This window comes from Podarcis cretensis, assembly GCF_951804945.1.
Source record: "Podarcis cretensis genome assembly, chromosome: 3".
NCBI classification, from domain to species: Eukaryota; Metazoa; Chordata; class Lepidosauria; order Squamata; family Lacertidae; genus Podarcis; species Podarcis cretensis.
In genome coordinates this window covers 7160633-7174844 of record NC_137172.1, presented here as the reverse complement: position 1 = coordinate 7174844, position 14212 = coordinate 7160633, and the positions used below count along the sequence as shown (strand labels likewise).

General features: G+C 43.9%; 1 long non-coding RNA gene across 1 annotated transcript; it reads left to right on the top strand.

Annotated features, from left to right (window-relative positions):
- The first annotated feature begins 9546 nt into the window (after window positions 1-9546).
- Window positions 9547-11347, top strand: LOC307211958. Its single transcript, XR_013836642.1, has 2 exons — window positions 9547-9873; window positions 11127-11347. It is a non-coding gene; the product is annotated as an uncharacterized lncRNA (long non-coding RNA).
- Window positions 11348-14212: the final 2865 nt, after the last annotated feature.

Below are 14212 nucleotides of genomic sequence, written 5' to 3'. Positions count from 1 at the left end.
TGCATGTAGTATGGAGAGGACACCAGCCTGTCCATTGCAGCAGGCAGTAACATGGCCTCAGCTGCCCCTGAGAGCTATGTTCTGTCTTCATATAAGCTAATAACAGCTGGCCAATGAATGAACCAGGAAGCTGGACAGATCCAGACTCCAGTGCAGCAAAAGCACTGGAGCTGATACAGGACTTCGGACAGGTAGCAGGATTTAAGTTAAATAAGAGGAAAACCAAAATATTAGAGAAAAATCTGGACAATGAGGAAAGGAAAATATTGCAAGAAAAAAACAGGCCTAGTTTTGGTGAAAAAAGTTAAGTATCTGGGTGTAAATTCATCGGTGAAAAATTTGAATTTATATAAAGATAATTATGAGAAATTATGGAATGAAATTAAGAGAGATCTAGAGAGTTGGTCAAATTTAAAATTGTCATTAATGGGCTGGATATCTGTGGTTAAGATGAATGTATTGACAAAGATGTTTTTGTTTCAAGCCCTCCCAATCATTGATAATGGGAAATGCATTAAAGAATGGCAGAAAACTTTATCTAGATTTATCTGGGGGGGGGGACACACCCAGAATTAAATATAAATTTCTAACAGATTCAGACGAAAGAGGGGGGTTTTCCCTGCCAGATTTGAAGATATATTTTGAAGCTGCAGCTGTTTGGGTAAAGGAATGGATACAGCTAGATAATTTGGATGTTCTTGACTTGGAGGGATTTGACAATGTGTTCGGATGGCATGCTTATTTATGGTATGACAAGATAAAGGCCCATAATGGCTTTAAAAATCATGTAATTAGAAAATCACTATATAATGTCTGGATAAAATATAAAGATTTCCCCTAAGATAATGCAGTTTCATATATTAACAATATATGCACCTGTGTGTACATTTTGCCCTGGTATATGCAGACAAGTGTTGCTTTTGAGGGATGGCCGTGGTTCAGCTAATATATTGCCTCAGAAAGTGCAACGTTGGTATATTTGCCTTTAGATGTGAACTGAATCAACTTTCTCCCCCATCTCTACCAACAGGCCTCCTCCTAAATTCGATTCCTTCTAGAATTTTTACACCCCCCACAGTTCCTAAATGAAAAACACTGCTTTACTTTTTGTTCTGAAAGAACCCCTCAGCTTAACATCTGCTTGATAAGCAGCACACTCAGCCTCGGAATCCATGTGGTTTTTCAGTCTGCCTTCAGACCACAGATCCAGCTTGGCCTGGCTGTGGAGAACCAAGAATACAGTAAAGACTAGGTGAAGAGCCTTCATACTCGAATGTATGGAGAACCAAGGAGACAGTAAAGACTAGGTGAAGGGCCTTCATACTCGAATGTATGGAGAACCAAGGAGACAGTAAAGACTAGGTGAAGGGCTTTCATACTCAAAGGTATGGAGAACCAAGGAGACAGTAAAGACTAGGTGAAGGGCCTTCATACTCGAATGTATGGAGAACCAAGGAGACAGTAAAGACTAGGTGAAGGGCCTTCATACTCGAATGTATGGAGAACCAAGGAGACAGTAAAGACTAGGTGAAGGGCCTTCATACTCGAATGTATGGAGAACCAAGGAGACAGTAAAGACTAGGTGAAGGGCCTTCATACTCGAATGTATGGAGAACCAAGGAGACAGTAAAGACTAGGCGAAGGGACTTCATACTCAAAGGTAAGCTGCATATGTCCACCATTTCTGATGGAAGTAAAGAACCCAAGAGGTGCTCACAACTTCTGGAAAGGTATGCAGAGTCCCTGGTATTTATTCAAATATTTTTTTCTTCTCTGGCAAAGCACCAATAAATTAGGAGCAGGATTGAGTCAACTCTGTGCCAATGCTCTTGAAGGGCAGCTCTCAATGCCCACTCAGAAGCTCTTGAAATGCTTTTGACTGAAGGTTTACCCAACTTTAGGAAGACAGGCAGCTTCCTTGTAAAAGGCTTTTTGCCTATCTAGCCCAATATGGTCTACTCTGACTGGCAACAGCTCTCTCCAGAGTTTCAGACGGAGAAGGGTTTTTCCCGTCAGCTCTTGCCTGAGGGACAAAAACAGCTCCCTTTCTACCTTTTCAACTCCATGCATACTTTTGCACACCTCTACTGAGTCCCCCAATTTTTTCTAAGCTGAATAGCCCCCAAATGTGGCAAAAAAAAAACAACCTCAAAAGGGATTTGCTCCAACCATTCGATCCATTAGGTCTTTCCTTTTCTTCACCTTTTGGATGTTTCTAGTGGTGGGGGTATCTTGTTGCAGCATACACAGACAAGACATATTCTTCTGTCTCCTGCATGTGAAACTTCTTCTTTTTTAAAATTGGGTTTTATAAACAAGAATAATGCTATACAAACAAGTATACCACGTTTTCTCATGTCATTTGCATACTACAAAAATAGCATAATAAATGTGGGAAAATATCTGCAACACATATTTCATTATTAGTGGTCAATGGATAAGTTCTTGGTTTATGAATTGGTTTAAGCAGTTAGGAAGAAGAAGAAGAAGAAGAAGAGAGAAAAGAAAAAGAAAGAAAAAAGGGGGAGTGGCAGGTGAGGTGGTTATGCTCCTATTATTCTACTTAGTGTGTGAGACGGGTTGCATCAGCGTTACTTGTATGAGTTTTCTTACTATTCACTTCTTGTATTTCCTTGGTGGTGGGAGAGGTTGGGTGTGGCTTAGGGTGTGGTTAGTTGTCTTTGGTTGGCTGTAGTGAGAGTTGTTTTTGTGTGAGAGTGGGGTGCGAGTGTGTATTTTTCAATCAGGTTAGCCAGATTGATTTGTATGCTGTCAGGGGATTCTTGTTGTTGTCTTGTTGGGCTGTGTATGTGAGAAAGGGGAACCAAACTGGGGTGAAGACATCTTCTTCTATTTGTCCGCGTGTCAGTTTCAGTTTATTGGTTAGTTTTTCTAATATGGCTGTTTCCCATGCTATTAGATACCATTGGTTGCATGTGAAACTTCTTAAACCAACTCAAGATCGTGTGGAAGTGAAGTCATAATTTATCAGAGAATTCTGCCCCCCCCCCCCATCACCCATCATTCTCAGAAAGTCAGCCCTGTCTCTGGAGTGTTCAAGCAGAAGTTCTTTACTTTCAGTGCAAACTCAGTTGGTTAGAGCCTGGTGTTGATAATGCCAAGGTTGCAGGTTTGATCCCCGTCATGGAGATCTACTTATCATTGTAGGGGGTTGGACTAGATGATCCTCAGGGTCCCTTCCAACTCTATAGTTATATAGGGACGCAGGTGATGTTGTGGTCTAAACCACTGAGCCTCTTGGGCTTGCCGATCAGAAGGTTGGCAGTTTGAATCCCTGCGATGGGGTGAGCTCCCATCACTCTTTCCCAGTTCCTGCCAACCTAGCAGTTCAAAAAGCATTCCAGTGCAAGTAGATAAATAGGTACCACTCTGGTGGGAAAGTAAATGGTGTTTCCATGTTCTCTGGCACTTGTCGCAGTGCTCCGTGCAGCAGAAGCGATTTAGTTCTGCTGGCCACATGACCTAGAAAGCTGTCTGTGGACAAATGCCGGCTCCCTCGGCCTGGAAGCAAGATGAGCGCCCCAACCCCATAGTCTCCTTTGACTGGACTTACCCGTCCAGGGGTCCTTTTCCTGTACCTACAGTTATATATAAAAACCTTTTTTTCCCCCTTCCGCAAGACAAGGTCATTTCATCTAAAACCTCCATGTTTGGGAGTAGTTTACCCCCTGAGTGTAACACAAAAAACAGAAGATGAACTATCAATTTAATGTCCTGAGTCTTAAAAGAGAAAGGTGGGGGAGGAAATAGAGAGGAAAATATCTCTGAACACTTACCATGCTGGTTGGAAACACCCAACCAATGAACTAGAGTACTCCTTTCCCACTGTCCTGGGATTAAACTTCAGTAGACATAATGGCAATGATCCCTGAGTACACATGCAAAGTGTTGTGTCATTAGAAGCCAAGCTTTGTGGAAAGCCTGCCCTAACTTAAAAAGGTAAAGGTAAAGGGACCCCTGACCATTAGGTCCAGTCGCGGACGACTCTGGGGTTGAGGCGCTCATCTCACTTTACTGGCCGAGGGAGCCGATGTACAGCTTCCAGGTCATGTGGCCAGCATGACTAAGTCGCTTCTGGCAAACCAGAGAAGCACACGGAAACACTGTCTACCTTCCCGCTAGAGCGGTACCTATTTATCTACTTGCATTTTGTGCTTTTGAACTGCTGGGTTGGCAGGAGTAGGGACCGAGCAACGGGAGCTCACCCCATTGCAGGGATTCAAACCACCGACCTTCTGATCGGCGAACCCTAGGCTCTGTGGTTTAACCTATAGTCCCATCCACACCCCTTGCCCCAACTTAGCCATCCTTTATTATTATTATTGTTATTGTTATTATTATTGTTATTGTTATTGTTATTGTTATTGTTATTGTTATTGTTATTATTAAATAAGCAAGGATTTCAGATTCCCCAATCTTTCACGTAGGCAAACAGAAAACATAAAGAAAAACTACCTGAGCCAGGTTTATGTGCAGTTAATGAGTCGTTTATTGAAAGAAGGAGAGAGAATTAACCCATGATTTGGTGAAAGGAGTGGAATCAATTAATCAGCAACTTCTGCGAAAGGAGTGGAGTGGCACATTCTTCCTGGTGATTGTAGAAAGGTCTGCCACTGGGTTTCTCAGAACTCTGACATCTGACATCCGCGCATGCAGCACTTCAGATTTGCAGTAAATGGGCAGTTGTTAAGCCCTTCCCTGAATACCAAGCCACTGGGACATGAGAAGCCCTGGGGCAGGCAGTATCCATCGCCGCCTTGGCATAGGATTGGCAGCTCAGGGTCTGCATATAAAAGAGAAAAGCAACATTCGTGAAAATACTTCAAGGGTCAATAGACATAGAAAACTGCAAAGACCTCAGGAACTTAAGTTTATGTGAGGGGAGATCCTGTCTGGCAGAACATCATGATGGTGAAAGTAGTTCTGTTCCATTAGGGCAAACTGGGCACTCCCCACTCCCAAACCTCAGATTGCCTCCATCTGCCTGCCTGCCTGCCCCCCCTTTTTTCTACAATTTTCTTTTGATTTTCAAAATTAATTACATATTTGGTTTCCCCCAATATTTTTTAACAAATTCAAACTTCCCCTCCAACCCTCCATTGTTTCCTTGTTCCCCCTTGTTCTGATGCATATTACACCTAACATCCTTCTTCATCCTTACTTAATATCTACATTGCTTTACTGCTGATTACAGTTCAAATCCTACTTGTGTATTAATCTGTTATTAAAAGGTAAAGATAAAGGATCCCTGACAGTTAAGTCCGGTCTCAGACGACTCTGGGGTTGCGGCGCTCATCTCGCTTTACAGGCTGAGGCAGCCGGCATTTGTCCGCTCCGCAGATAGTTTTTCTGGGTCATGTGGCCAGCATGACCAAGCCGCTTCTGGCGCAATGGAAGATTGAAACCAGAGCAGTGCACAGAAACGCTGTTTACCTTCCCACGGAAGCGGTACCTTTTTATCTACCTGCACTTTTGGGCATGCTTTTGAACTGCTAGGTTGGCAGGAGCAGGGACCGAGCAACGGGAGCTCACCCCATCATGGGGATTTGAACCGCCAACCTTCTGATCGGCAAGCCCAAGAGGCTCAGTGCCTTAGACCACAGCGCCACCCGCATCCCTAGCTCCACCCGTGTCTGTTATTACATTTCTTCAAATACCACAAAACTTCCACCCCTCTCTAATCACAGACTCCTCCTGGTCTCTGATTCTCGTTGTCAAACTTGCCAAACTTAACATAAGCTGTCAGTTTATTCAACCAATCTTCCTTGGTTGGTTTATCTTTATCTTTCCACTTTTGTGAACTTCTTATTGCCTGCCTTCTTATTTCAAACTGCTAGTTGCTTTCCTCCTCCTGTAGCCCCTGTAGAACTCAACCACTGTTGGCTTCCTTGCCTTCTGCCCTACCAGTTCTAGTAGGTGACAACCACCAATGGAGCAGTTCAATCAATATTCTACTGGCTTTTAAATATTTTTTTTTTGTGGGGGTTGTGTGTGTTGCTTCCTTTTATTGTTTTATGCCCTTGCTGGTTTCAACTATTTGCTTTTAGAGTCTGTACGACTTATACATTTTACATCTATTTTATATCTACAGTGGTACCTCGGGTTACATACGCTTCAGGTTACATATGCTTCAGGTTACAGACTCTGCTAACCCAGAAATATTACCTCGGGTTAAGAACTTTGCTTCAGGATGAGAACAGAAATCGTGCTCCAGCAGCGCAGTGGCAGTGGGAGGTCCCATTAGCTAAAGTGGTGCTTCAGGTTAAGAACAGTTTCCGGTTAAGAATAGACCTCCAGAATGAATTAAGCACTTTACCCGAGGTACCATTGTATCTGTATTTTTATATTTTGCCTTTGGTCATTATGAAAAAGGCAAGTAAGGCATCCCATTAAATGAATTATGCCCATATGGAATGCCCATCTAGTCCAGCATCCTGTTCTCACAGTGATCGCATGTCCCTCTCAGGAACTAGGGCAAGACTGATGGCACTGAGATTAGGGAAAGGGTTTGGGAGAGAGGGAGAGAGAGGACATGGAAAAAGGGATGCCCTGCAAATTTGGATTGCAGTCTCAGCCACTGCCACAAAGAAGCTCCTGACAGATTGCTTCTGAAGGATTCTGGGGGGGGGGGGGGACAGCCCATCCTAAACTCTGAAGGAAGGTCAAGACAAAAGTCCTAAAACACAAAGTCCCATCAAACTCAGTAAGAAGTAAATGCATCATGAAGAGCTGGACATTGAACCAGATTGCGTAGGTCCTTCCTATGAGGCTGGAAAGTCCATGATAACTAAAGCTTGTAAGTCAAAAGAATTCTCTTTCTGCAATAATATGGCTGAGCTAACCTAGAGTTGGGAAAGATGTAGGGCACAAGGAGAAGGGGAAGACAGAGGACGAGATGGTTGGACAGTGTTCTCGAAGCTACAAACATGAGTCTGACAAACTGCGGGAGGCAGGAGTGCCTGGCGTGCTCTGGTCCATGGGGTCACAAAGAGTCGGACACGACTAAACGACTAAACAACAACAACCTAGAGTTGTACTTCTAAGCGTGATTCTAGGATTCCTCCACAAGCTGCAATATGAAAGAATGACCATTTTCAGCCCAACTCACCCTCTTTAAACATAATTTCAGGCTGAATAGGCTCATCGTCTTCATCCTCAGGTAGTGGTGTGGGATTGGCCTGGACCTGGTAGACCAAGAAGGCAACAGCAAAGAGAACGTAGAGCATCTTCATGGTGGAAGATTGGCTGCAGTCGCAATGCTAATGGAAGGAAAAGGCTCAATGATGTGAAGGGTGGAGAATCTATGGAAGCTTTGCTGGTATTTATACGGTTTATACGGTTTATACCAGGAAAAGCAGGTTTCTGAGACTGCTGCCAAAAACAACTGTTGTCACTCAAGAATCCAAATCATTTCAAAAACTACAGGAAAGAAGATTCAACCTAAACATTAGGAAGAACTTCCTGACAGTAAGAGCTGTTCGACAGTGGAATTTGCTGCCAAGGAGTGTGGTGGAGTCTCCTTCTTTGGAGGTCTTTAAGCAGAGGCTTGACAACCATATGTCAGGAGTGCTCTGATGGTGTTTCCTGCTTGGCAGGGGGTTGGACTCAATGGCCCTTGTGGTCTCTTCCAACTCTATGATTCTATGATTCTATGTTTACTTGAGAGTAAGTGCAATTGAATTCCTCTCAGGTATAGAATTGCCCAGACGTACTTTCACCTTGCATTTTATGAAATGTTTGTGGGCACTGAAATTCTGATTCCCCAAACTATTGAATGTTCAGACCCCTAGGCTGTCACTTGTGGGGTGATTGCCAAATCAACTGTTGTCACTCAACAATCCAAATCATTTGAAATACTTTCATTTTGCATTTTATGAAATGTTTGTGGGCACTGAAATTCTGATTCCCCAAACTATTATTCTCTTTGTTGTCATCTCAGCTATCTATTGACTTAACACCCAAGCTTACAGACTATCTTACAGGCCTTACAGAATGCGGCCAGATTCAATCAATCACTCTCTTTATTATTGTCAATGACAGATATTCAGAAAGAAATATGTGACGTAACCCAATCCTGCATTGTAGGGGCTTTGACTCTTGGGGTCCCTTCCAACTTTAGAATTCTATGATTCATGTGTGTGTGTGTGTGTGTGTGCATTTTTTTTTTTATTTGCAGAGGACACCATCAACCATAACATCCTTCTGGACCGTCTAGAGGGGCTGGGAGCATTGTTATACAGTGGTTCTGCTCCTTCCTCCTGGACCGCGTTCAGAAAGTGAGGGGCTGAGTGTTCAGACCCCTGGGCTTTCACTTGTGGGGTGCCTCAGGGTTCTGTCCTCTCCCGCGTGCTTTTCAACATTTACATGCAGCCACTGGGAGAGATCATCAGGGGGTTTGGGCTGGGTGTTCATCAGTATGCAGATGATACCCAGCTCTACCTCTCTTTCAAATCAGCGCCAGTGAAAGCGGTGAAGGTCCTGTATGAGTGTCTGGAGGTGGTTGGAGGATGGATGGCAGCTAACAGATTGAGGTTCAATCCTGACAAGACAGAAGTACTGTTTTGAGGGGACAGGAGACGAGCAGGTGTGGAGGACTCCCTGGTTCGGAATGGAGTAGCTGTGGCCCTGAAAGACCAGGTGCACAGCCTGGGAGTCATTCTGGACTCACAGCTGTCCATGGAGGCACAGGTGAATTCTGTGTCCAGGGCAGCTCTTTACCAGCTCCATCTGATACGCAGGCTGAGACCCTACCTGTCTCGCCAGCGTGGTGCATGCTCTAGTTATCTCTCGCTTGGACTACTGCAATGTACTCTATGTGGGACTACCTTTGAAGGTGACCGGGAAACTGCAATTAATCCAGAATGTGGCAGCTAGACTGGTGACTTGGAGTGGCCACCGAGACACATAGCATCGGTCTTGAAAGACCTACACTGGCTCCCAGTACATTTCCAAGCACAATTCAAAGCATTGGTGCTGATCTTTAAAGCCCTAAACGGCCTCGGTCCAGTATACCTGAAGGAGGGTCTCCACCTCCATCGTTTTGCCCGGACACTGAGGCAGAGGGCCTTCTGGCGGTTCCCTCATTGTGAGAAGCCAAGTTACAGGGAACCAGGCAGAGGGCCTTCTCGGTAGTGGCGCCCGCCCTGTGGAATGTCCTCCCGCCAGATGTCAAAGGGGAAAAACAACTACCAGACTTTGAGAAGACATCTGAAGGCAGCCTTGTTTAGGGAAGCTTTTAATGTTTAATAGATTATTGTATTTTAATATTCTGTTGGAAGCCGCCCAGAGTGGCTTGGGAAATCCAGCCAGATGGGTGGAGTATAAATATTATTATTATTATTATTATTATTATTATTATTATTATTTACAAAACAGGGAATTGGGAGAAAAACCCTTCCCCTCCTGAGACTATGGAGGGAGCTGCTGCCAGTCAGATTAGATGAGGGGGGAGCCTTTTACAAGGAAGCTTCCAGTCTTCCTAAAGTAAACTGTAACCCAAAAGCATTTCAAGAGCTTCTGAGTGGCCAACGTGAGCTGCCCTTCAAGAATGACGACATAGAATTGACTCAATCCTGTTACTAATTTCTTGGTGTTTAGCGAGAAGGGGGGGGGGGATTGAATAAATAGTAAGATCTCTGCACACCTTTCCAGAAGTTCCAGAAACTCTCGGACTCTTTACTTCCACCAGAAATTGGGGACACAGCTCAATCTCAAGTATGAAGACACTTCACTTCATCTTTGTAGTCCTCTTCTTGGTTCTCCATAGCCAAGCCAGGCTAGATCTGTGGTCTACAGGCAAAGTGAAGGACAGCAAGGATCCTGAGACTGAGCGTGCTGCTTATCAGGCAGATGGTAAGCTGAGGGGTTCTTTCACAACAACAACAACAACAACAACAACAACAAAAAGAGTGTATTTCACTGAGGAACTGTGGTTCCCACGTTGGGTGAAAGATTTGTGCATTGCAGGGGTTGGACTAAATGACCTTTGGGTCCCTTGCAACTCAACAATTCTATGATTCTACGATTCTGTGATCCCATCAGGAGATATGATCTGCGTGATATCAGCATTGGACATTAATGTGGCAACACCTATGCTTTGGACTCCCCTTCCATTAAATTATATATTCAACAGGCAACTTTTTCGTTGTTCTGTTGGCACCTGTTGAAAATATTCCATTTCCAACAAGACTTCTTGGATGGATGGATGATAGATAGATAGATAGATAGATAGATAGATAGACAGACAGACAGACAGACAGATGATAGATAGATGATACATTAAATCATCTTAAGGCAGCCCTGTTCAGGGAAGTTTTTAATATGTAATGCTGTACTGTTTTTAACACTGATTGGGAGCCGCCCAGAGTGGCTGGGGAAACTCAGCCAGATGGGCGGGGTATAAATAATAAATAATAATAATAATAATAATTATATGTTTTGTGGATTCAGGTAGGTAGCTGTGTTGGTCTGACACAGTCAAAATAAATAATAAATAAATAAATAATTTTTCAGAGGCCAACTAAGTTTGTTCTGGCTATAAGCTTTCATGTGCATGTACACTTCTTCAGATACACTGAAACAGAAGTCACCAGACCCTTATATAGTGGTACCTCGGGTTAAGTACTTAATTTGTTCCGGAGGTCCGTTCTTAACCTGAAACAGTTCTTAACCTGAAGCACCACTTTAGCTAATGGGTCCTCCTGCTGCCGCCGCGCCGCCAGAGCACGATTTCTGTTCTCATCCTGAAGCAAAGTTTTTAACCCGAGGTACTATTTCTGGGTTAGCGGAGTCTGTAACTTGAAGCGTCTGTAACCCAAGGTACCACTGTATATAGTGGGAGGGTGGGGTGGGGATTTTCTCAGAAGGGTAGTGGGAGATGGGTGATTGACTCAATGGGTATGGTAAACCTGTTGACGACTGCTAATGACTGCATATGTTTTGTTGTATGACTACATATGTTTTGCTGCATACATGTTTTGTTGCAGTGATTGCAAGGGATTCAACTCATGAGTCCCACCAAAGCACTTCCTCTCCTCTCCTCCCCTGTGTGTCCTTTGCATGTTTCCAACACTATCATTGTTGCCTTCCCCCCCTCCCCTTTCCAGCAGAGAACGGGCAGGCAGTTGCACCACCACCGGACGGGAAAATCTCTTGCCTCTGGCCTTGGGGATACTGCTTACTGCGGAAGCTCCGGTGTGCCTCAGGCTTTGTGATGAAGGAGAGATTCAACAACTGCCCAAATACCCGCACCCTGAAGTGCTGCGTTCTGTGAAAAACTGGGATGAAGTTGCAAAATACCCCGGGAGAATTAAATTAATTAAATTAATCACTTTGATGTTGTTGATTTGTTGTGCCTGGGATGTCCCTTTTTTCCAGGGTGCTTGGGAGGTATGCAAACTTTGAGAAAGAGCAAATTAGAAAAAATGAAACGGTAGTTTGAGTACATGGCCTGAGAAGAGGTGCCACGAGTTCCAAAGCAGAAATTCGAAATAAGTTTCTACTATGCTGTCTTAGACACGCTCATACAATCTGTTGAAGAGAGATTCCAACAGCTGCAACTATATAATGGCCTGTTTGGCTACCTGTGTGATATACAGAGCATCAACAGAAAAATCTGCTGAAGATGTACATACTTAAGACCTGCTACAATTTGGAAAAATAATTCATACTCAGTGGAAACAAAGATAGTGATGCTGAATATCTGTGTCGTGAATTTCTAGCAATAGCTCAAAGACTTCCAAAGTCTATACAAGGAGTACTATTCTTCATAGTGCAACAAAAACTCCTGGATAATGTGCCTAACGTTTCTGTTGCTCTAAGGAAACATCTCAAACTTCCAGTGTTGGTGGCAAATGTATTTCTCAAAGCTCAAACATATAAAAACTTACATTTGCTCAAGAATGTTCCACACACACACACACACACACACACACACTATATAGCAACTATATCAATTGAACATGCCCAAGCATCATTTTTTTGTAAAAAAAAATAAAAAAATTATTTGGTTTTTTAAATTAACTTTATACAGTCACATGTCCAACTTACAACATAAAAACAAGATTCCAAGGATTCCCTTGGACTTCCCTCCTCCTCCTAGTCTTATCTGCTCCCTTGGGATTTCGGCACCTAGAATTCCTAAAAGGAAGGCCTCGGATTTTTTGATTTTTTTTAGAAAAAGTTATTTTAAACTTCTTCTTCTTTTTTTGTTCAACTTGTTATATATTTCCAAGCATCATTACTTGACCAGAAGGAATTGGTAAAGTGTGTTCTCCATCACGGAGAGCACGTGTTGCGCTTGGGGATTCCAAGACACCTTGCTGTTTCTGGGCAGATGGTTTGGCCAACTCGTAAGCAGGGGCGGGCTGTTACTGGGGAAAATTACATGTTGCCATTTAGTGATTGACAACCCTATTTGTTAAATACAAGGCACGCAGCAACGGACGTCCTCTTTCGCTGCGTGCTTCGGATCACCCGCCCTCCCTTCCCTAATGTTAGGCTGTTTGCTTGACCTTGCTATTGCCTGTCATGGGGTCGTCTGCTTTGGGGCAGGGGCCCGGTAGGAATTTTGCCATTTGGCTGATTAGTGTGTGCCACTTGGTTTCCGCCTACCGCGTAGCAAATCGTCACAACTTGTAAGGTTTGCGGTTAGGCATTGGTCTGGAATTGGTTGCTGGGGGGTTACGGATTTGGCTGTGCCTGCCCCTCCAAAATGCTGCTGCTGCTGCTGCTGAAGGGTTTTACCATTAAAGGAACCCAGGGGCTCCCCCATGCTTTTGTCCGAAACCCCCTGGCAAGGGGCTAGGGCCACGCAAGCCCCTGGGAGCATGCTGGGGAGAGGTGAGGCATGGTTCCCAGTCCCGTCTCTCTCCCCAGGTGACTTACCCTTCCTGACTTCGTGGGGGGTGTGAATGTCAGAGCTGTCCCCGTGCGGGGGCAGTTAGTGCTACCAATTCCTAAGCAACCACTCACATTGCTGTATTTGAATAAAGTTGTGGCCAAAATTATGCCAAAAAAAATAAACAAAAAATAAGTGTCAATTGTGTTTTCCTTTGGGGTGTATTGGGGACCTCGACATGCAACAAAATTTGCAAAGGACTATTATAACTGTTACTATTACCCGGTCCTTTTTTTCTGTGGGTACACAGGGGTATGCATACTCCTAAATATTTTGTGAATCTAAGTTTGGCCTCATTGAGGGGCAGCATTTCAATATGAGTAGGAAAATGAGAGTAGCCCTAAACATTTCTTTTAGGGGGGAAAAAAGCACTGCTATTACCGGATCCAGTTCATGACAACACATCAGATCCAAACACATGATGTGATCAAAATATGAAAATCAGAAATGTGAGCAGCCCAGCCTGACTTCCTGCCAAAGGCAAATTCCTGCATTCCCCCCTCCCTTCAAGGTTCATTTGCAAGGATGTATTCAACAAGAATAATCAGCTGAAGCTTATTTTGCTAATCAATCACCTCTGAGCATTTGCTGAAATCACATATCTCCAAATACAGATAGGTAGCCGTATTGGTCTGCCATAGTCAAAACAAAATTAAAAAATTCCTTCCAGTAGCACCTTAAAGACCAACTAAGTTAGTTCTTGGTATGAGCTTTCGTGTGCATGCACACTTCTTCAGATACACTGAAACAGAAGTCACCAGGCCCTTCTATATAGTGAGAAGGTGGGGAGGGGTATTACTCAGAAGGGTGGTGGGATTGGGTGATTGGCAGATAGCTGTGATGAGCCTGTTGACGACTCTTAACGACTGCAATAGGTTTTACAGGAAAAAGCAAGGGGTGAGAAGGTGAAAAATGGCTTTCTCGTGTATAATGAGATAAGAATCCAATGTCTTTGTTCAGACCAGGTCTCTCCATGGTTTTAAGTTTGGTGTTTTCCTGTAAGAAGATAAAAGTGATTTCCTGAAACATTTACCTAACTGCAGTCGCTTTCGAAATCCCCTACGTTCATTTCCTCTTACTCCAAAAAAAGGTGTAGAACGTTGGCTTGGCTGTGGCCTTTTGCCTGAACTGTTGCTGGAAGAGGCGGCAGAACTGGAAAAATGGTTTCTCAGAACCCAGAGTGGGGAGAAATAAACCTTGAACCCATGTATTGGTCCCCAGCCCAAACAGGACAGGCAAGTGGTGGGAGTATATAGCAGACATGGCTGGCAACCATTGGCAGCCTCTTTAGGA